The following is a 21787-nucleotide window of genomic DNA, read 5'->3' on the forward strand; positions in this document are numbered from 1 at the left end:
CTGAGATATTTCAGCCCTACATTAACAGTGGCTTGGTGTCCTTGTTTTGGAAGAAAATACATACATTCAAGTTTTCTAAAAAGTTAAAGAACACAACATGTGAGTAATATTCCCCATTGCTTTCTCAGTGCTGATTGATTGTGAAGCGGGAGACAGCCAGAAGTGCCACTGAGCCGCACAGACCCCGAGCTGAGAATGAAATGAGATCAAATTCAATCTTTCATAGTGAGATGCTGCTGAGAGGTAAGAGTCCTGAATCAAAGCGAGACTTGCTCATTTCAAACACTCCCTGCACTCTCTGCTCATGAAGCCTTAAAAAAGGGAAAAACAGAATGGCACTCAAACTCACAACCCTGCCATTAAAAGTCTCATATTCGACTGACAGAACTGTCACTTCTACTCGGTCTCTTATTGGATGGATGCAACTCCAACGCAGGGGTGGCATTCCACTCCTCCCATGGGTCCACATGTCAGACTGAGTTCCATGTTGTGGACTCAAGCAAAGGAAATCTGCTCAGTTCCAAAACTATCAGCGAATTGAAGCTGATTACGATCAACATCATCAGAGGTCAGAACTACCTGGTGAAAGAAGACACTCTGAAGAAGGATCCACAATTATTCAAAGGCATCGACAAAGTGAAAAACAAGAAAAACAAGAAAATCAGTAAGCAAGATGCTGGAGAGAGTTAAGAATCACAGAATCATAGAAAGTTGAGCGCACAGAAAGAGGCCACTTGGCCCATCATGTCTGTGGTGTCTGAAAAATGATCCACCTGTTCTCATCCCACCTTCCAGCATTTGGTCCGTTGCCCTGCAGATTACGGCACTTGAGGTGATTATCCAGACTCCTTTTGGATGAGTTGAGGGTTTCTGTCTCAACCACCCTTTCAGGCAGTGAGTTCCACACCCACACCATCCTCTGGGTGAAAAGGTTTTTCCTCGTCTCCCCTCTAATTTTTCTACCAATCACTTTAAATCTATGCCCCCTCGTCACTGACCTCTCTGCTAAGGTGAATAGACCTTGCACTTCCACTCTATTTAGACCGCTCAAAATTTTGTACATTTCAATCAGATCTCCTCTCAGCCTTCTCTGTTCCAAGGAGAACAGCCCCAGCCGATCCAGTCTTTCCTCAGAGCTGCATTTTTCCAGTCCTGGCAACATCCTTGTAAATCTCCTCTGTACCTTCTCTCGTGCAATTGCATCCTTTCTGTAATGAGGTGTCCAGAACTGCACACAGAACTCAAGTTGTAGCCTAACCAATGAGTTATACAGTTGCAGTATAAGCTCGCTGCTCTTGTATTCTATACCTCGGCCATCAAAGGAAAGGATTCCATCTGCCTTCTTAACCACCTTATCGACCTGTCCTGCCATCTTCAGGGATCTGTGGACATTCAATCCAAGGTCTCTCACTTCCTCTATACTTCTCAGTATCGTGTATTCTGTTGCCTTGTTTGACCTCCCCAAATGCATCGCCTCACACTTCTCCAGGTTGAATTCCATTTGCCACTTTTCTGCCCACTTGACCAAACCATCAATATCTTCCTGCAGCCTACAGCTATCCTCCTCATTATCTACCTCATGGCCAATCATTGTGTCATCTGCAAAGCTCTTGATCATGCCACCTACTTCCAAATCGCTAATATGTACCACAAAAAGCAGGGGACCTGGTACTGAGCCCTGCAGAACACCACTGGAAACAGCCCTTCGGTCGCTAAAACACCCGTCAACAATTACCCTTTGTTTCCTGCCACTGAGCTAATTTTGTATCCACCTTACTGCATTTCCCTGTATCCCATAGGTTTTTATTTTTTTTAACCAGTCTGCCATGTGGGACCTTGTCAAATGCCTTGCTAACATCCATGTGGGACACGTCAGTTGCACTTCCCTCATTTATCTTCCTTGTTACTTCTTCAAAAAAATCCATCAAGTTGGTCAAACAAGATCTTCGCTTAAAAATCCATGCTGACTATCCTTGATTAACCTGTGCTTTTCGAACTGACAGTTTATTCTGTCTCTCAGAATAGGTTCCAGTTATTGGGCCATGACTGAGGTTAGTCTGACTGGCCTGTAATTACTCGGTCTTTCCTTCGCTCCCTTTTTCAACAGAGGTTCAACCTCTTTTGTAGCAGACTATTGTAAATTTCACAATTCGCATGGGAAAAAGTATTAAATACTTCACTTACAAGTTCTAATGTTACTGGCGAAATGAGGGCTTATGTATGATTTGAACCCAGGACCTCACACAAATACACAGCAGGAATTCTGCTCCTTTACCAAAAAGCCATCTCCTTTATAGAGATGTAAATATGCAATATTGGAAGAGTGGAGGACTTGGGACCAAGACAGTGACTTTGACTTTTCTGCCTGTCTTCCAAATTCTGCAAGGTTCCATGCAGACAATTAATGAACTGTCAGGGTGTTACTTTATTCCATTCTTCTTCTTCTTATTCTTCTTCTTAGGCAGTCCCTCGGGAACGAGAATGATTTTCTTCCACTTCAGGGTTCTGGGTCCAGTGACTAGATGTCTACTTAAATCGCAGAGAAATTAAACACTTTTCAATTTGTCTCACGACATAAATAGCAACATTTGCAGATATTTCACAGCTGTATGATTGGATGCTGCTAACGTTGTTACACTCAGTACACATGGTACCTTAATGTTGCAATAAATATTATAATATCTATTCAGGTAACTGTCATCCCACAGCTCCAAAATTTCACTGGTTCAACATTCTCATCAAACACTAAAGCATTCCACAAAGCAAGGCTCACAAATTCAACACCAGTTTCTCTTTTGGAGTCTCTCTGGTGTAATCTGATCTCTGATAGATTACTGGTGATCATCCTCCACATGAGCAGTCGTCCTAATCCCATGTACCTGTCCTGTTCCCACCTCCCTTTCCTGTATACACAACAGAATTCCATACTGCTGATATATGCTGGTAAACACTTTCCTTGTTGTATGAAACTGTGATTACAGTGGAAATCCGCAAGAGAGGAATCTATTGTTGGCACCTTTAACTCTGCAGCCAGTGACCAGAAGAATTTTCACTCCTGAACGAGGACTGTTTCAATTTCCTTTTGGAAGATCACATCATCACATGAAGGAAGTGAAGTGCTTTTGTATCACAGTGACCACAGAGGAGTTTTAAAACAAACTATTAAATTATGAATTCATATTTTATTTTGAATGCTACATTGGAGGTTAATTTCACAGACAGTCCTGCAGTTTATGATTTGTGTGAAATCAGTGAGATTGTGAGTTGGGTCGACCCCTCCCTATCAGAGTCACCAGGGCAAAGGGAGTGTTTAGTCATCGACATCTTGCTCAGTTCAGCATTTTGGTGGCTGGCTCTTGAACTCACACCGTCTCCTGACAGTGACAGGAGTAAACAAGTTATCGCTGAGGATTTCAAGTGCTATTTAAAGATTATTCACCTTTTACTGTTCACTTACTGCTGGAGGTTTGAAGAGGACATTTGAAACACGTTGGGAGACTTTCTGGGAAACTTTGTCAAGACTTCACCAACACTCTGTCAGCATTTACTCGGGAAATACTCTGAGGATTTCACCTATAAAGAGTAAGTGCTGTGTTACTCCACCTTATTGGAAACTTTACAGGAATCAGCAGGAGAAAGGGAGCGTTTGGTCATTGACATCTTGCTCGGTCCGCGGGAGAAATGGGAGGAGGACACGAGGCCAGGCTGAGCAGCACCAGCCGCGGCAGGAGAGAAGGACAGGAGAGACAGGAGAGGGAGGTGGACTCCTTCTCCTCTGTAAGTACAGGACATTCCTCCTCCTTTGGACCTCCTCCATCAGGACCTCCAGTACTGTACCTGTGAACCTGTGCCTTCGTTCCCTCAGTCCCTGAGTGATCCTGAAACATGCTGCTGTGTGTCAGACAGCACACTTCACACCTTCAGTGGAAATGTGTGTGTGGAATCCACTTATACTGCACCAAGAACATTGCTTCGAATCAGCACTCGAGTGATGAACTGCAGCTTTCTGTTTTCATGCCTCCAGGCAATTTCAAATTATGGTCATCAGAATGTTGTGTGAAAACCAGATTTCAAACAGGCGAGTCTTATTATCACAGCACCCGTATCCCAAAATCACCAGCTGGAATTTCCTTCCAAAAACCACCCACTTCTGGGAGCTGGTCTGGCAAGTGAAGTGGGACACGGCCCCACAGCAAAACTCCACACCAGAAGTGACCACTGGGATTTCTGCCATGATTTCCCTCTCTGAGCCTCTGTAACTCTGATCATTTTGTGACAGTGCACCCACCAGAATCAAATGACTGGAGCGACGGGGGAGAAATGGCTAAATGTGAACACACAGTGGGCTAATTCTGGATTACGGATTTACCAGGAGTTATGGCAATGATGATGAAACTGCAGTTTCTGAGCAGTCAAGGCTACGTTGTCAGAATGCCAGCTGTGGAAGCAGTAACTGTTGTCACTGTAGAAGTGACCAGAGCTCTTCTACCCTCATCCTAATGTCTGGTTGGCAGCTACATTGATCTCCCGGACGGCCAGTGCCCAGGGTCTTCCTCACTTCATGTGTTGCCTCCCTCATTGTGTTGTCGGTGTGAGTTCTGGACTCCTCCAATTGTCCCGTCATCTGCACCAGGAGAGAATAGACTGTCTCCACAGCCTGTGTGTGAGACCAATGCTCATCAATCATTGATCTTTACCAGCCGAGGCCTCGGAGATCTTGCTCTTGGAATCCTCAGCGGAGACCTCCTGCTTCTGTCACCCCCGGGGGGAGACAGATTTCTCCTCAATGTTATCCCCAGTTCCTCCTGCTCACTGCTGCTCTGTGTCAGGAATACTGCCTCCCTGAATGGGTTTGAAGATTCACCAATAGTTACAATAACACAACAGAATATTTATTTAATTACAATCCATACAGTTACAAATGTGTAGGTCATGTTGAAAGAATGATCAGTTTGTTGTTCTGAAGAGGAGGAGGTGGAGGAGGATCGGGGTCTGTGTCTTCAGGTTTAATTCTGATGGGGGACAGCAGCAGTTCATTACACAGCTCGTCCACCAGGTAACCCACCGGGCGGGTCGGACACGTTCCAGCTGCTGCAGGAGTAAAGTTGAAAAGGTCACTGCGTGTTCTCGGAGCTGCTCCTGCTCATTATTGAAGAATAACTCACAATCCATGGTATAGGAATTGATCTTTCACTGATCAATGGTTTTGTTTCTGAGAGTGAATCACAGCAGAGAGAATTCACAGCTAAATTTCAAACATCTATAAGTAGGGATTTGTGTGTCACTAGTGTGGAGACACTAAAGATCCCTTTGAATCAGACAATTATAGTGACGGAGCTGAATACATGGAAAGAAATGGAGGATGGGAACAGATGATGAACCTCTGCAAATTCAACAAGGAGGTTGTTCTGCTGCCAGAGCAATGGTGGAATATGCTGGTCCCAGTCTGCCTGGTATTGTGGAGCAGCTGGCTTCTCACATCCTTAAGATCCAACACTGTCAGGCAGTCACTGTGACTGTCTTCCTTGGAGAACTGATAAAAGCTCCACAGGTTTCGAAGCATCTTAAACTAACTGCTGTGATAGGTATCTGAGGAAGTCCATGTAACTCCCATTGGGCTCCTCTAGATATCAATGAGGAAGCCTCAGCAGATCCAGTAAGTGGCAAGATCATCCACAGTGTTGACCTACAAGATCTGATGATCTCCTCACTCTTTCCATCCAGGTGCAACAATAAGTGAACCAGTTTGGAATGGACCTGTTGGTAGAAGAAAGATCTTCACCCTCAGATTCCACTTGGTCAAGTTTCCCAACACATTGGAACATTTCCACCAGTACTTTCTCACACCTTCCCTCAAAGAGTGACTGAATTCTGCTGAGGATTGTATCGACAAAGGGTGGATTAGTGTTTGCTCTCAACTGAATCATGTTCTCCGACAGGTATGACAGCACCTCAAGCGTTAGCATCTCTTTGTTGTGCTTATTCCTCAACAGGATAATGATTGAGCCCAGCACCCTCCAAAACCATCCAGCATCTCCAAAGGTCATGTTCTCCAGGCCCCTGACACACTGCAATGAGAGAAGCAAACAGCAAATACCTCAACAATCTGCTCACCAGAGTGATTGTGAGTGGTTGCGAAGAGGATGGAAGGACAGCAAGTGACAATATTAGCTTGCCCAGCGGAGACAGAAATTGATGAAACCTGGTGGTGTTTGGAGGATCCCCCAGCTCCAAAACTTGAACAGAGACAGGGAATGAGGCCACCGTTCCCTTTCTCACCCCCTTTATCATCTCCGACTTCGGAGCACCAAACCTACATGGTTCAAGTGGTGACTGAGGTAACTGCAGCAGCCCGACAGCGTCTCTAGTTTAAATTAGCTAACTCAGCCAAGAGTGGGAATCAAACCTGAGATCCTCTGGTTCATATGGTTGAATGTCAGGTGAACGGCAGTGCCTTTACCACTAGACCATTGGGGAACTCGAGAAACTGCGTTTCTAAATTAAAAAGTGCAATTTGTTTTCAGCAGCTTAAAAAACACAGATTTAGTATATTTTCACAATTCCCTGTCTGGTTTTTACACAAATGCACTGAGTTCCCATTGAGCCTTGAGGATAGAGTGTAATTAGTCTACAAAAGCAGACAGGTCAAATGGCTCCTGATTGGGACAATCTGATTAATGTCATTTAAGAATTATAATAACTTAAATCTCTGGGAAGGAGAGGAACTTATTACACTGGGTTTTTAAAAATCTACAATATATGTGATTATGTTTGTAAACGGTTTCAAAGCAGCTGTTTACAGAAGTTAAAGGAACTTGGTTATGAATTATAGTCATCTTTTTGATGAGGCATTATGAGAGGTCATGCTAGATTAACGCTGGTGTTTTGTAGAACCACCGTTTCTCTGGCCTCAAAATTCCTCGCGTTCCACCACAATGTTGCTCATCAACACACTTAGCCTTTAGATCCTTAACTATTTACAAACATCTCCCACCCCCCAAAAAATTATATTCCCTGTGCTTGAATGGATCAGATTGTCAGACGGCTCTAATCTTGATTACCTCATGTTTTTTCATGCTTGTAGAGAAAGGGAACACATCTACAAAAGGTCAGGGATGAGTTTTGTTTGACCTGTAGGTTCTGGATTTCTTCGGTAAGTTGTCTGGTCTGTTTAGTAGTGCAGTCTTCGGAAGGCAAGCCTGCTTTTGCTGCAGAGCCTCTGCTGGAAGCACAGCAGCTCAGTGAAGTGCTTGAAGACTCAATATCATCTGTCAAGCTGCTGTCTTCTAGATCTGGGGAGTAAAAAACACAATCACATGAATAAAAGGTTACTGTGCTGAGAATGTTTCAGGTTATTGAAGTGTTGTGGCTCAGTCTGGGTTCAACAAACTCCATAAGAGAAACAAGCAGTTTGCAAGAACCGGTTTCTCAATTGTATAAAAACCGTCATTCTTCAACTCAACCGAAAGCGAAACAAATGTTACATTCTGTAGAAAGAAATTATTCCCTTATTGCTCGGGCTGTCAACACAGGCCAAACCCATGCATACGAGGGAGTCATTGTGACTGCATGGTGTCACAAGTGTTTCCACCCGGACCATTGAGGCCAGACTCCTTTTCTTAAAGATGGTCTTTTTGCATCTTCCCCATGCCCTGCACCATAATTCACTCCTCGCCAAGTGTACAAGTGACCTTACACACTACAAATTAGCAGCACTAGAACAGAACCCTGTGGGGCACTGCTACCCACTTCCATCCCCTCGGAGAAACTGTCCTTAACTCCTACTCTCCCCTCCCTCAGAACCAGTTTTTAATCCCATTTCATCCCATTCCCCTGATACCAAAAGTGTTAATCTTCTCCAATGGTCTCCTCTCTACTAACTTTTCCAAGGCATTCCGAATGTCCCTGTACACACGGCCACCATTATCTGTCACTTCAAAAGAACTCTATTGGGTTTTGTCGAGCACGATTTTCCTTTATGAAACCAGTGTTTCTGCTTCTAATAATTTTCTCACTTGGATATTTAGCAATTTTATCTTTAAAGATTCTAAACATTGACCTAGAAAATAAGAAATAGGAGCGGGTGTAGATAGTACGGCCCCTCGAGCCTCTCCACCATCCAATAAGATCATGGTTGATCTTCTACCTCAATCCATTTCCCACCCTATCCCCATTTCCCTTGTTTCCATTCATGTCCAACACTCTACCAATCTCAGTCTTGAACATACTCACTCAACTAACATAGATGTTAAATTAACTGGGCTGCAATTATTCGGCTTAGTTCTGTCACCCTTTTCGAAGATGGATATTACTTTACCTTTGAATGAACATAATAAAAGTGTCAGTGCAAAGTTGAAACCACTTCACACTGATCGAAAATGCAGTCTAAATACACCCAAAATGCAAGAGGGAACTTCAGGATTTTGACCACAAAGACTTAATAATGGATCCAGTTGATGTGAGGATTAGTGAAATAGATTCAGAAACACATTTGTGAATAAGATCTTGGGTTTTACAAAGAGGAGATGTAAAATACATACAGGTTTTCCAAATCTATTTTGAAGATCTGTTAGCTGTACCTTGAGCTCGCAGTTCTGTGTCCTCACCAAGCTTATCATAACCTTGTCACTGCATGAGAGGGAGTCTCATGTCGGTGAGTTACCTCTTTTCCATTGGTTGTTTTGCCCATGCGAGACACTTCACTCAGACTACGAAGCAAACAGATAACCTATCCCCAGACATATAGCAATTCAGCCTTACAGGTTATAAACATTGGGATTCTGAGGAATGCCATCTGGCCTATTCAAGCTCATTGATTCAGAAAGAACTGCATCCCTCACTCCCACACTCTCCAACTGTTTCTTCAGTGTTGACAAGCTTTTTTATCTTCACTGCCCTATCTGGAAGTCTTTTCCACACGGCGATCACTATTTGTGTACGGAAATTCCTGACATCAGTCCTAATTTTGCTTTCTACCAGTTGAACCTGTGTGTCTTAGTTTGCTAAAATAACTGGCACTAGCTTTCATGTCCTAGGCTGACACTCCAATTTCACTTTCACTGAGGAGCCTCCTAGTCTGTAGATGGAGAATATTACTGCTGGGCACTTACGGGTTCAAACCCACATCATGTTGTTTTGTTGCAGCATGAACTGTTGCATTATATATAACTTTACAAACAGCATTTCAATTATTTTATCCAATCATTGTTTTTCTCCTCCTCTGGTTGTTGTGTCCTCACTGGGATTATGATCCATGGGTTCGGTCAGCCTTCTAGAACATTCTTCATGTGTGAGCTGAGAGAGCCATTGTTGACAGGCTGCTTGGAGCACATCACAAGTTCAGCTTAATCTCTCCCTTGCCTCAGGTCCATCCCTGTGTAATTGACATCAAGTCACTGAATTGCTATTAGGAGGAGGAATCCTGGCTACGTTTTTCCATTCTTAAACTAAGGACACTGAGACTAAATGTGGTACGTCAGCTCAGCACAAATCTGGGCAAATCTACCTTGGGGTTTCCGAGTTTCCATCATTCCATTGCCACGCCACATACACCCATTAAACCTTTAGGGGAGGTGGAACAACAAACAGCGGCAAAGAATTTTGATCCCGTTTCTCCAGTTGAATGTGTCCAGTGCATTTCTTTCTTTGTTTTAAAGAACATTTTTTCCTCAAGCCCCAAGAGAGTGGGAAAAGGAACTGGATTGCTCTCTCACATCATTCTGTGCAGTTCAGTTCAGTCAAAACTGTGAATGGATGTGTTCTTTGAGATTTATGTCTTCTGGGAAAGCCATTCCTCCTCCCCCTGCCCTAAATGAAGAGGGAGCCCCTCTTATCTGTGCAGGGATAGGCACTGACATGTTGATGTTGCACCATGGACATTTGACAAAATTATTGACTCAGCCATGGACATGGGGGCAATTAATCTGTATATAAATTGTATAGCCAATCTGATGCCTTCAAAACACAGTCTGATTTAAAACATATTTTCTCCCTATAAATAAAGTAGCATACAAACATCAATGGAGAGCAGCAAAATGCATTAGCTGGCAAGCAAGCAATATAGTATGTAATGCCAATGCGAATTACTTTCATTGATAGAATAAAGCTAGCTACACCATGTCACGGGGCAGTAGATGGACCTTATCGATGACTTCTGTGGATTCACACTGTGTCAGGACTGCAAATTCATTCAATAAACCAAGAAACCCAAGGAGATGATTGTTATTGTGGTTATTGAGGTGAGGCAATAGAAAAATCAGCAGGAAAATGGACCATTTCTCATACTACTGATGTTCTTGTGTTCTTGTGTCTGGACAGAGTAGATAGGGAGAAACTGTTCCCATTGCTGGAAGGATCTACAACCAGAGGACACCAATTTAAGATGATTGGCTAAAGAATCAATGGCAACATGAGGAAAATCTATTTTAAGCAGCGAGTGGTTAGGATCTGGAATGCACTGCCTGAGATTGCGGCGGAGGCAGGTTCAATCGAGGCCTTCAAAAGAGAATTGGATAATTATCTGAGGAGAAATATTTGCAGGGCAATGGAGAAAAGGCAGGGGAGTGGGACTGGGTGAGTTGCTGTTGCAGAGAGCTAGCATTGACACGATAGGCTGAATGGCCTCCTTCTGTGCTGTAACCAGTCACTGATTCTATGAGTTTATCACCTGAAAGCCCTGTTACATTTGCTCTTCCTTTCATCCATGTTAAACTCGAACATTTTTGATTTCTTGTGTTAAATACTGCTTACATGCTTATTTGCACGAATCTATTATTTATTCAGGTTGAATTGTCTTATTCAAAAAAAATTATCTGTTTATTTATTTCTGTTTTATTTATTAATAACACCTAAGTACATTTATACACAAAGATACACACAAATATATTCCAAAACCACACACACAGACATACACATTTATTCATAATAAGCCCATTGATGCACCCCTGGCTACAGTAAAATAGTGGTAATATTTACTGCACTAGTAATCCAGAGGCCTGGACTAATAATCTGGTGACAGTGATTTCAAATCCCATCGCTAAACTGGTGACAGTGATTTCAAATCCCAGCAATAATCTGCTGACAGTGATTTCAAATCCCAGCAATAATCTGGTGACAGTGATTTCAAATCCCATCAGTAATCTGGTGACAGTGATTTCAAATCCCAGCAATAACCTGGTGACAGTGATTTCAAATCCCATCAGTAATCTGGTGACAGTGATTTCAAATCCCAGCAATAATCTGTTGACAGTGATTTCAAATCCCATCAGTACTCTGGTGACAGTGATTTCAAATCCCAGCAATAATCTGGTGACAGTGATTTCAAATCCCATCAGTAATCTGGTGACAGTGATTTCAAATCCCATCAATAATCTGGTGACAGTGATTTCAAATCCCATCAGTAATCTGGTGACAGTGATTTCAAATCCCATCAATAATCTGGTGACAGTGATTTCAAATCCCATCACCACAGTTGCAGAATTTAAGTTCAGTTAATGAAATAAATCAACAATAAATAGCTTGTATCAGTAATGGTGACAATGAAACAACTGGAGTATTGGTTCACTAATGTTCTTAGGACAGGAAATCTGTTCTCCTCACCTGGTCTGGCCCATGTGTGACTTCAAACTCACAGCAATGTAGTTAACTCTTTACTGCTCTCTGAAATGCCCGAGCATACCGTTCATCTGTTTCAAATGAACAACTACAAGAAAAACTGCAAATCCACACGGGCTGCAGCTGTTCAGGAAGCCGGTTCAGCACCAGCATCTCAAGGGCAAGTCAGGATGGGCAGTAAATGTTGGCCTTGTAAACGATGTCCACATCCAATGAATGATTAATAAAACTCACCATTTACAGGAGCACAGTTTCAATCATAGATATGTATAACATATTACAGATTAGAAACATAATGAAAATACATTTACAACTGACACTGTCATAACTTCAGCACTCATTTTGTATAGAAATGTGACACCCACATTCACACACTGACAGTTTATATTGTCACAAGGTACTATTTGCAGCTCTGGGAAAAGTCTACACACCAGACCTTTACAAAGCCAAATGCTGCAGTTGTAGAAAATGTGAAATTAGGATGGGAAATGTTCATCGAGTCATAGAATAGTGAACAAAGACCATTTGGCCCATCATGCCAGTGCTGTATCTTTGGCTGTGTTCTCCAATTAGTCCAACTGCTCTGCTTCTTCCTAAAAACATCTCAAGGTGATCCTCCCCTGTCCTGGCAATATATCCACGTTACATTCATTTTACAGAAACTTTGCATGTATGTCAGCCAATGACCAGAAGAGGGCAGCATGAACCGCCATTGCAGCTGAACATATCGGGCTGAATTTTACCAGCCTCTCGATGTCATGGGTCACGGCAGGAGGGGGCCATAAAATTCCGCGGGAAGAGACCCGCCGCGACCCCCGACTTCGGGAAAGGCCCGCCGCTCCCCCACCCCCCACCCTCACCTCCCCACCGGCCGCTTGGCAGTGGGACCAAGTGTGAGATTCTGAAACCAGTTTTCAGTCTTCAAAATATGTTCAATGGGGAAGAAGAACAGTCAGAAGTCGTGGTCTATTTTTGAACCAATGACATGGGTATGAAAAGGGTTGAGATCCTACAATCAGAGTTTTAGGAGCTGGGAAGGAAGTTAAAGAGCAAGACCACAAAGGTTATAATATTTGGATTACTGCCATGTGTTTTAGTGAGTGTAGGAATAGTAGGATAATACAGGTTAATGCGTGGCTGGAGAAATGGTGGATGAGGCAGGGCTACAGCTTCCAGGAACATTGTCACCACTTCTGGTGTTGATGTGACCTGCACAATATGGACAGGACAAATGTCCTCGCTGTCACTTTAACTAATGCTTTGTGAAAGGAATTATACTAATTTGGCTGGGGGAGGGGCACAAGGATGAAGCATTAGAGAATAGATACAAGGTGCACCGAGGACTGAGAGAAACAAACAGCATTAGAATAAAGAATAGTTCAGAAGCACAAAACTCAAACAGGAGACAAATGCAAGGCAGACTGAGATAGGTTTAGAGTGCATGTTTGTAAATACTTGAAGCATGGTAAATAGGATTGGTGAGCTGCAGGCACAAGTAGCCACATGGGATTGTGATCCAGTGGCAATAACGGAGACATGGATCAAACAAGGGGAGGAATGGGAACTTAATATTCCTCACTGCGATGTATTCAAGAACGATAGAGAAGAAAAATAGGCAGAGGATTGTGTGGGTGCAGCTGTATTGATCAAAGATACTGTTACAGCACTAGGAAGAGAAAATGTACTTGAGGGTTGAAAGGTAGAATCTATTTGTTTAGAATAATGCATCAACAGAGGAGTTATTCCACTGCTCAGTGTATATCCAGGCCACTAAATAGTAGGAAGTGGACAGAGGAGCAAATTTGCAGGCAAATTGTCGAAAGATGCAAGAACCTCTGAGTAATGCTAATGGGGATTTCAATTATCCGAATACAGGCTGGGAAAATAACTGTGTGAAGGGCAAAGAGGGAGAAGAATTCCTGGAATGTGTGTAAGAGAACTTTCCGAATCAGTATATTTCCATCCAATGGGGAAGGAGATGGTACTGGATCTAGATTTGGAGAATGAAGTCAGGTGAATGAAGTATGTTTCAGTCGGAAAGGATTGTGTGAAAGAGTCATTAAAATATCATTCGTTTTAGATTAGCTGTGAAAAAGGACTGTCTGTGTAGGTATAAGAGCATAAGAAGTAGGAACAGCAGTAGGCCATTCAGCCCCTTGAGCCTGCTCCGCCATTCAATAAAATCATGGCTGATCTTATCGTTGTCTTTACTCCACTTTCCTGCCCCCCAATAACCCTTGGTTCTCTTGTCAATCAAAAATCTGTCCAACTCAGCCTTGAATATATTCATTGACCCAGCCTCCACTGCTCGCTGGGAAAGAGAATTCCAAACGCTAATGACCTTCTGAGAGAAGAAATTCCTCCTCATCACCATCTTCAATTGGAATCACCATAATGTGAAACTGTATCCCCTATTTCTACATTCCCCCATGAGAGGAAACATCCTCTCAGCATCTAGCCTGTCAAGCCCCCTCAGGATCTGATATGTTTCAATAAGATCACCTCTCATTCTTCTAAACTCCAATGAGTACAGGCCCAACCTGCTCAACCTTTCCTCACAAGACAAACCCCTCATCCTAGGAATCAGCCTTCTCTGAAGTGAACCTTCTCTGAAATTTTTTTTATTTCCAAAATATACTTTATTCATAAAAATCTGTAAAAAATACATCACCAGTTTCAAACAGCACCAAGTCAAAAATTACAAACAGTGGAAAGGAGGTCCGTTTGCTTCAATACAATCATGGGTTGCCTCACAACCCTTCCGTTTCACATTTGTCGTGCCAGATACATTTTTACATTTTACAGGAAAAAACATTTTCCCGATGCAGTTCAAGGGGTTTCCCATGGATCTAGCCCCTCGGTTCAACTTGGTCGGGGGACCTTACACTGTGGTCTTTCCCCATTGAGCCTTTGCTGCGGCTGCCCCAAGCTTTAGTGCGTCCCTCAGCACGTAGTCCTGGACCTTGGAATGTGCTATTCTGCAACATTCAGTCGTGGACAACTCTTTGCGCTGGAAGACCAGCAAGTTTCGGGCAGACCAAAGGGCGTCTTTCACCGAATTGATAGTCTTCTAGCAGCAGTTGATGTTTATCTCGGTGTGCGTCCCTGGGCACAGTCTGTGGAGCACAGACTCCTGTGTTACAGAGCTGCTTGGGATGAACCTCGACAAAAACCACTGCATCCCTTTCCACACCTGCTTTGCAAAGACACATTCCAGGAGGAGGTGGACAACTGTCTCTTCCCCAGAACATCCACCGTGAGGGCATTGTGCAGAGGGGGTGAGACTTCGGGCGTGCAGTAAGGATCTGACGGGGAGGGCTCTTCTCACCACCAGCCAAGCTACATCTTGGTGCTTGTTTGAAAGTTCTGGTGATGAGGCATTCCGCCAAATGACTTTGGCAGTCTGCTCGAGGAACCATCCGACAGGATCCACCGTCTCATTTTCCCGGAGTGCCTTGAGGACCACTGCCTGATGGATCGGTGGTCCAAGGTGTTATCCCGCAGAAACTGCTCCACGAAGGATAGGTGGTTGGGCACAGTCCAACTGGATGGAGCGTTCTGCAGCAGTGTGACCAGGCCCATCCTTCACAACACCGGGGACAGATAGAATCTAAGCACGTAGTGACACTTGGAGTTTGCGTACTGGAGGTCTACACACAGCTTGATGCAGCCGCACACGAAGGTGGTCATCAGGATGAGGGCCACGTTGGGTACATTTTTCCCACCCTGATCCAGAGGTTTGAACATCGTGTCCCTCCGGACACGGTCCATTTTAGATCCCCAGATGAAGCGGAAAATGGCTTGGTGACTGCCACAGCGCTGGAGTGGGGTATGGGCCAGACCTGCGACACGTACAACAACAACGTGAGTGCCTCACACCTGATGACCAGGTTCTTACCCATAATGGAGAGAGTTGCTGCCCCCACATTCTCAGCTTGTGTTGTAACCTGGCTACTCGCTCCTTCCAGGTTTTGGTGCATGCCCTGGCCCTTCCGAACCATATCCCCAGCACCTTCAGGTAGTCTGGCCTAACGGTGAAGGGGATAAAGGATCGGTCAGCCCAGTTCCCAAAGAACGTGGCCTCGCTCTTGCCGTGGTTAACTTTGGCTCCCGAGGCCAGTTCGAACTGGTCGCAGATGCTCATCAGTCTGCGCACGGACAGCGAATCTGAGCAGAAGACGGCGACGTCATCCATGTACAGGGAGGTTTTCACCTGAGTGCATCCACTGCCTGGGATAGTCACCCCTCTTATGCTCGCATCCATCCTAATAGACTCAGCAAAGGGTTCAATACAGCAAACAAACAAGACCGGGGAGAGAGGACAGCCCTGTCTGACTCCAGATTGGATCGGGAAACTTTCCAATTCCCACCCATTGATTGAAACTGCGCTACTGATGTTTGTGGAGAGCAGTTTGATCCAATTGCAGATTCCCTCCCCAAACCCCATTTTGGAAAGCACGTCCATCATGTATGTGTGCAATATCCTGTCAAAAGCCTTCTCCTGGTCCAGGCTGATGAGGCAGGTGTCCACCCTCCTGTCCCGTACATAGGCGATCGTATCCCTGAGTAGCACGATACTATCAGAGATCTTCCTGCCTGGTACAGTACAGGTCTGATCAGGGTGGATCACCAACTCCAGAGCAGACTTGAATCGACTGGCTATGACTTTGTACAGAATCTTGTAGTCAACATTAAGCAGTGAGATGGGCCGCCAATTTCTCATTTCTGCCCTCTCCCCCTTCCGCTTGTAGATGAGGGTGATGATGTCTTTCCTCATGGAGTCTGGCATGCTGCGGGCCAGGAGCATACTCTCGTATACTTCCAGCAGGTCCGGGCTGACCCAGTCCCACAGGGCCGAATACAACTCAACCGGTAAGCCGTCGCTTCTGGGAGTTTTACTTGTCTTGAAGGATCCGTCGGCCTTTGTCAGCTCGTCCAGAGTTTGTGGCTTGTCCAGTCTCTCCCTCCTGCTGTTATCTAAGACCTCTGTGATAGATGACAGGAAGGACTGGGAGGCTCTGCTGTCTGTGGGCTTCGCGTCATACAGCCCAGCATAAAAGGATTTGCTGATCCTTAGTATCTCGTACTGCGACGCCGTCACCGAGCCATCTTCTTCCTTCAGGCTGCTGATCACAGAGCTCTCTCTGTGTACCTTTTGGAAGAAGTAACACGGGCACATCTCATCCTGCTCAATGGAGCGGACTCTGGACCCGAAGATGATCTTGGAGGCCTCCTTGGCAAAGAGCGAGGCCTGCTGGCTCTTCACCTCTTGGAGGTCCTCCTTGACCTCGCCCCCCATTGACTGCAGCCAGAGCAGATTTTGCATACTTTTCTGGAGTCGGGACATTTTCCTCTCTCTCTCTCTCACCCTCTGAACACCTTTGTGGATGAAGAACCTCTTGCTGTTCTCCTTGATCGCTTCCCACCAGTGAACTGGAGACTCAGGAGGGGTTTCACGGTCCTCCAACCTTTGTAATCCCTTTTGAGTTCCTCAACGTTCTCTGGGGTTAACAGTGTAGCATTGAGCTTCCACGTCCCTCTGCCAACCCACTGGTCATCCTGTAAGTGAAAGTCAGCCAGTAAGAGGCAATGCTTGGAGAAGAACACCGGCTTGACGTCGGTGGATCCGACCATGACAGTGCGGGACACAAACAGGAAGTCAATGCTGGAACGGGCAGACCGGTCCGATCTTGACCAGGTGTATCTGTGCTGTGCTCCGTCTGTAGGTTTGCTGAAGACGTCGTGCAGTTTGGCATCTTTAACTGTTTCTATTAGGAATCTGGACGTAGCGTCCAGTTTGCTGTCGTCTCTGCCGGATCGTCCAGCTGCATCAATGCTGCAGTTGAAGTCACCGCCTAGGATGACCGGCCTGGATGTCGCCAGCAGTAGTGGGCGCTGCTGGAAGACGGTCAGCTGCTCGTTGCATTGTACCGGGGCGTACACGTTGATCAACCGGAGCGGAGCGTTGTTGTAGATTACATCTGCTACGAGGAGGCGGCCGCCCACCACCTCCTTAACTTCGGAGATGGTGAAGTTACCTCCCCGCAGCAGAATACCCAGGCTGGAGGAACGGCAGTCATTACCCCCCGACCAGATCGATGGCCCGTGGGACCACCATCGCGACCACTGCCTGTAGGTGCTGAGGTGTGGTATTCCACACTCGTGCAGAAACAGTCGGTCGGCTTTGACCTTGGCAAGGTAATCCAAGGTTGAAACACATCGCGCAGTGGATTTAATGCTGTGCATGTTACTGGAAGCAATTCTTATACCCATTTTTTAAAAGTTGGTTGTTGCTTCCCATACCATTTGTCCTAGCTAGTCCCAGTCCTTCGGGATGTTCCTGCATACCCATAGTGTACGCAAGCTGTTTCACATTTGTTCCGCTGGGGTGACAACGGGGGGGGGGGGGGGCGGTCTTGTAGGTAGCAAGTATTGGTTTGTTCTCTGCTGTTCCCCTTTGTTCCTCCTCGAAAACATCACTGCTCCCGGCTTCCCAGAGCTGAGGTGCGCCAGCCGTGTCTTTGCTCCCGGTATCCCGGAGCTGAGGTGCGCCAGACGTGTCTTTGCTCCCGGTGTCCCGGAGCTGGGATGCGCTGGCCATGTCGTTAGGTTTGGCGCTTTGGTGTTGGGGCTCGCCAGGCCCATCACAGCCTCCTGTGTCCGGGGGCTGGGGGGCTTTATCTTCCAGCTCCTTGGAGTTCTGCCGCTTCCTTTGAAGGGGCCGTCGTTCCAGCACTTCCTCATCCAGTGAAGAGGAGCTGTTGTAGTCTGTCTCAGATGGTAGTCTCCTCTTGCCACTGGTTTGGGTGGTGGCCTATTCCGCTTTTGGAGGTCTTTTCTTTGTGGTTTTCCTTTGTACCACTTGCCACTGACCGGTTTGTCCATCTGCTGCCTCCTCCTCCATTGATTCTGTCTGTGGAGGAGGGGTTTACGGGTGCAAGGTAGGTGCTGGGTCGCTGGTTTCAGCTGCCTCCCCTTTCTTCTCCTTCTCAGGTAGAAGTTCCTCAATGCAGAGAAGGTTGCTTGTCTCCTTTCCAGCACCGGACGCCTTCGTTGAATCTTCTCCCGGCCTTTCCTTGGACCTTGCCGCCTGAGCATAACTGAGGCAGCGTTTGGGGCAGGTTTTGTAGAGATGGCCTGCCGCACCGCACAAATTGCAACACTTAGTCTGCTTACAGTCCTTGGTCTGATGGCCTTCCTCCTTGCAGTTCTTACAAACAACCGTGCTGCAGTTAGCTGCCACGTGACCAGATTTGCCACAGGTGCAGCAAAATCTGGGCTGCCCAGCGTAGACCAAGAAGCCTCGACTTCCCCCGATAGCGACGCTGGAGGGAGGATGGATGATGGCTTCACTGGCATCGACCTTCAAGGTCACCTTGACCTGCCGCTTGCTGGTCCAAATCCCAAAGGGGTCCTTGACATCAGTGCTGCTGCCGGCCACCTCGACGTACCTGGCGAGAAAGGTGAGTACATCCACCACCGGAACATGGGGGTTGTAGAGGTGAATCGTCACCACCCGGTCACGTTGTGAAGAGTGCCTCCACTGTGAGGATCGACAACGGCGCCCGGTCCCCTTTCTCCTTGAATGCCTTCAGGAACTTGATGCATCCCGCCACATTCTTGAACGTCACGTCGAAATACCCACTGCTGGGGAAATCCTGCAGGCAGAAGATGTCCGAAGCTTGAAATCCACAGCAATCGATGAGAATTTTCTTGATGAAGAAGGTGCGATCGACCAGTGCATCTCCTTCCTTGTCCTTCACCACCACCCGAACGGTGTTCCGCACTCCCTGGCCTCAAGCACAAAGATTGGTTATAGCCATTTTACTCAAAACCTACCCAGGATCAAAAGCCACTGATCATGGTTTCTTCTCTTCCAAATAAGCACTGATAAGAACAGATACTACACTTGATCTTAGCCAAAAGGCCCTTATTTATGTTTAAAATACTAGTCTGGGACCCACTCTTCTCTCCCTCAAACTGAATGTAAAATTCAATCATATTATGATTGCTACTACCTAGAGGCACCTTAACTATGAGATCATTAATTAACCCTATCTCGTTGCACAATGCCAGGTCTAGTATAGCCTGCTCTCTGGTTGGCTCCAGAATGTATTATTCCAAGAAATTATCCCAAAAACATTCTATGTACTCCTCATCTAGGCTACCTCTGCCCATCTGAATTTTCCAGTCTATATGTCGATTAAAACCCCCGATAATTATCACTGTACATTTCTGAAAAGCTGCCATTATTTCTTCCTTTCTACCCCATCCGACAGTGTGGTTAATGTTAGGTGGCCTGTACACCGCTCCCACAAGTGACTTCTTGCCTTTATGATTTCTCATCTCTGCCCAAACTGCTTCGACATCGTGATCTCCAGAACTCAGGTCATCCCTCTCTATTGCGCTAATACCATCATTAATTAACAGAGCTACCCCGCCACCTTTTCCTTGCTTCCTGTCCTTCCAACATGCCATGTAACCTCCAATATTCACATCCCAATCTATGTCGCCCTGCAGCCATGTCTCTGTAATGACTATCAGATCGTACTTATTTATTCTATTTGTGCTGTCAGTTCATTTGTTTTGTTTTGAATGCTCCATGCATTCAGATACAGAGCATTTAGTTTTGTCCTTTTATTATTTTTGTCACCTCTCGCCTTATTTGTTGATTTACTCTTTGATTTGTACATTCTGTCCCTTCCTGTCACAGTCTCTTTATCATTTCCCATATTTATACCTTTCTCTCTTGCCTTGTCTCTACTCCTTGATTCACCATATCTTCCCAAATTTGATTCCTTGCCCCCACTATTCAGTTTAAAACTGTCTCTACTTCCCTAGTTATGTGGTTCGCTAGAACACCGGTCCCAGCACGGTTCAGGTGCAGACCGTCCCAACGGGACAGCCACCTCTTTCCCCAGTACTGGTGCCAATGCCCCACGAACCAGAACCCACTACTACCACACCAGTCTTTGAGCTGTGCATAAATTTCTCTAATCTTATTTGTCCTCTGCCAATTTGCACATGGCTCAGGTAATAATCCAGAGATGATTACCTTTGAGGTTCTGCTTCTTAATTTGCTGCCTAGTTCCTCATACTGACTTTGCAGAACCTCTATCCTTGTCCTGCCTATGTCGTTGGTACCGACATGGACCACGATGACTGGATCCTCCCCCTCCCATTGTATGTTTCACTCCAGCCCTGAGCAGATGTCCTTAATCCTAACACCGGCAGGCAACACAGCCGTCTGGACGCTTGCTCTTTGCTGCAGAGAACAGAATCAATCCACCTTACTATACTGTCCCCTACTACCACTACATTCCTTTTTTCTCCCTCTTTGAGCCGCAAACACTTACTGCAGCCGTGTTTGCCCTGGATCACACTGGCATCCAGGAACTCCCACATGCTGCAGCTGTGACACATCACCTGTCCTGTCATCCTTAACGTGTTTCAATTAACTACTTAAATATTTGATTCAATTATTTATTTTACTGTCTATTTTATTAAGCTTACTACTAGTTTGTTTACTATTTTAAACGTTAGGACTAAAATGGAACTTAATCACTTACCAGATACTCATCAAACAGGTAGCTTCTTCCAAACCAATCAACTACCTGCCTGCCTGTGATGTCACAGCTTACCAGATCCTCACCAAACAGCTCCTTCCACTGCACCGAAGCAAGAACCAAATCCTGCAAACTCACCCCAGCAGCTCTCTGTTTCCCTGCTCTCACTCTCCATTGTGATGTCACTCTTGCTGTGCTTCTCTCTCTCTTGCTCTGTCTCAGAGTCTGTGCTTTTGACGCATTTCTGAACTCTCTGTTCCGTCGTGTTCCTCTGTCTCTGGTCCAAAATCTGACTCTGGTGGGATTTGAACCCACAACCTTTGAATATTTTTAAAATCATTATTTAAAAGTCCAACACGCTATCCATTGCACCACAGAGGCATACATGTGCTGGACGACATCACCAAGGCCTTTGATCTTGTTAGCAGAGACGGATTCTTCAAACTGCGATGGAACATTGCCTGCCCTCCTGAACACTTGGGCGTCATTTCTTCTTTCCACGAGAACATGCACAGTTCCATCAGTTACAATGGAGCAACATCACACACTTTCAAGATCAGCAGTGGGGTAAAGCAGGGCTGCGCGCTGGTGCCAACTCTCTTAGGAAC

At 45.5% G+C, this 21787-nt stretch overlaps 1 non-coding gene across 1 annotated transcript; it reads right to left on the minus strand.

The window, feature by feature from the left end:
• Positions 1-21469: 21469 nt before the first annotated feature.
• Positions 21470-21560, minus strand: trnak-uuu (transfer RNA lysine (anticodon UUU)). The gene is given in 2 exon segments: positions 21470-21505; positions 21524-21560. It is a non-coding gene; the product is annotated as a tRNA-Lys (tRNA).
• Positions 21561-21787: the final 227 nt, after the last annotated feature.

This window comes from Heterodontus francisci, unplaced genomic scaffold, assembly GCF_036365525.1.
Source record: "Heterodontus francisci isolate sHetFra1 unplaced genomic scaffold, sHetFra1.hap1 HAP1_SCAFFOLD_61, whole genome shotgun sequence".
NCBI classification, from domain to species: Eukaryota; Metazoa; Chordata; class Chondrichthyes; order Heterodontiformes; family Heterodontidae; genus Heterodontus; species Heterodontus francisci.